The sequence below is a fragment of the Pteropus medius genome, unplaced genomic scaffold (assembly GCF_902729225.1).
Source record: "Pteropus medius unplaced genomic scaffold, Ma_sr-lr_union100, whole genome shotgun sequence".
Classification (NCBI taxonomy): Eukaryota; Metazoa; Chordata; class Mammalia; order Chiroptera; family Pteropodidae; genus Pteropus; species Pteropus medius.
In genome coordinates, this window is record NW_024342474.1 from 9450360 (window position 1) to 9453111 (window position 2752).

General features: G+C 33.0%; 1 pseudogene; it reads left to right on the forward strand.

Moving 5' to 3' along the window:
• Positions 1-1817: 1817 nt before the first annotated feature.
• Positions 1818-1936, forward strand: LOC120605116 (uncharacterized; annotated as a pseudogene).
• Positions 1937-2752: the final 816 nt, after the last annotated feature.

The window sequence follows — 2752 nt, forward strand, 5'->3', positions numbered from 1 at the left end:
TTAAACAAGTTTTCATTAATTTTTATCATACTCTATCAGTTCCTCTATCAAAACTTTGCTTTTTTAATTGGTCTGGCGAAATTCCCAAATATGCACTCTTCCAAATGCTCTGATTTGATTTTCTGATAGGAAAAAAAAAGTTATTTGGCATCAGAACTCCCAAAATATCCTTAAGTAATTAGAGAAAATAGAGAGGAAAAGAAAGTATAAAAGTTATTTCAGGTTATATGGTGGCTTGAACACACGTTTCCAGCCTCACCTCTCCCGTAATCTCATTGAAATGACCACGGAAATCAAAATACAAATAAAACATAAAAATATGTATGAGCAAACCTACATCAGCAATGGGAACTAGGGCAAAGGACAAGCACTTACTAGCAACATCAATGACAATCTGCTAGACATAAACAGACTAATCTGTACTGGGTAGTGCAGCCGTTTATTTACCCTTTTATTTAACCATTCTTCTTCTGATACACATTTAAGTGATTCCAATGTTTTTCTACTATTTGTAGTGCTATGGTGAAACTTCTTGTGCACACAAATTTTCTCTAGAGCTGCACTACCCAATACAGTAGCCACTAGCCACTTCTATAAATAGCTTGTTTGGGTCTTTGCCACTTCTATAAATAGCTTGTTTGTGTCTTTGCCAATATTTCTATCAGATTTGTTTGTCTTTTTCTTTTATATTTGGAGGAATACTTTATATATTTAGAATAAAAATTTTAAATTAGTTTTATGTGATATAAATATTTTCTCCCATTCTGAAACTTTTCTTTCAAACTTTATTATAATGTCTTTTGTTAAACAAAGAGTTTTTATTTTATCTTTGCCTTTATGGTGTATGGTTTTAGTATCTTATTTAACAAATCCTTCCTTATCCCAAGTTCAAAACTACATCTCCTGTATTTTCTCTTTAAATATCCTCAAATGTTAAGAAGTTTTGCTCTTCCTATGTAAGTCTTTAGTTCCCTTAGAATTAAAACTCTTTCATGTGGATAACCATCTGTTCCATGATAATGTGAATAGTAAGCCCTGTTCCCACTCATTTGACATGTCATACACTGAATCTCTCTGTATATATGTGGTACTTTTCTAGACTTTCTATTTTGTTCTATTCTATTCCGTAAATACAAATATATGTATTTATATATCCTTGCACAAATATGACATTATTTTAGCTATCTTATGCTTATGATAAACATTGATATCTGGTAGCACAAGTCTCAAAAATTTTTCTTCAAAAGTGTCATAGCTTTTGTTCTTTCTAATGAATTTTCGTATTAGCCTGACAAGTTTCATAAAAAGCACTGAATCTATAGATTGATTTGGGAAAAATAACATCATTAAAATATGCAATCTTTCTTTCCAGAAAAATGCTAAACATTTCTATTTATTCAGATCTTCTTTAATGTTGTTCAGTAGTGTTCTATTTTCTCCATAAAGTACTACATATATTTTATTAGGCATTCAAAAAATACCTTATAATTTTGTTGCTGTTATGAAGTACATATTTTCCACTAATTTTTTAAACTATGATTAGCAATACAGGAATATTTTTGTGTCTAGCAAACTTGCTGAATTCTTATTGGTTATACTAGATGATCTTTAGAGTATCCGTGGACAATCTTATCCTTTGAAAATATGAAAAAATAATTTATCTTCCTCATCAATGTCTTATTTCTTTTCCTTATCTTTTTGCATTTGCTAGGACTGATAATACAATATTGAATAGAGGTGCTGCCAGAAGTTTCTTCGTCTTGCTCTTAAGTTTAACAAAAATGCCTCCAAATTTTCACAACTGAAATACTATGTAAGTCTATGGACATGCCACCCTGAACACGCCTGATCCCGTCTGATTTCCAAAGCTAAGCAGAGTCGGGCCTGTTTAGTACTTGGATAGGAGACCGCCTAGGAAGACTGGGTGCTGTAGGCGTAAAAAAATAATAATAAATAAATAAATAAATAAATAAATAAATAAAGCGCGATGTAAACCATTACCAGGCTTTTATTGTGTGTGCATGTTTTATTATTTTTTTTAACATTTTATTATTTTATTTTCCCCCCTCCCCCTCCCTTCTGGTAACCACTAGTCCATTGTCCATGTCCATGAGCCTCTGTTTGTTTGTACTGTTCATTTGTTGCTTTTAGGTTTATATCCCACATATGTGATATTATGTGATTTTCAAACTTTTCTGTTTGGCTTATTTTGCTTAGTATGATTATTTCAAGGTCCATCCATGTTGTTGCAAATGGCAGTATTTCATCTCTTCTTATGGCTGAATAATATTCCATTGTATATATGTACCACTGCTTCTTTAGCCAATCATCTATCGTAGGACACTTCTGTTGCTTCCATGTCCTGGCCACTGTGAATAGTGCTGCTATTCAAATATCTTTTGGGATATGGGTTTTCAAGTCTTTGGGGTAAATACCCAGTAGAGGGATTGCTGGATCATATATAGGTCAATTCTTAGTTTTTTGAGGAACCTCCATACCGCTTTCCATAGTGGTCGTACCAATTTGCAGTCCCACCAGCAGTGTATGAGAGTTCCTATTGCTCCACATCCTCTCCAACATTTGTCATTACTTGTCCTGTTGATTATAGCCATTCTACAGGTGTGAAATGGTATCTCATTGTGGTTTTGATTTGCATTTCCCTAATAGCTAGCAATGTTGAGCATCTTTTCATATATTTTTTGGCCATTTGTATGTCCTCTAGGGAAAAGTGTCTGTTCAGGTCCTCTGCCCA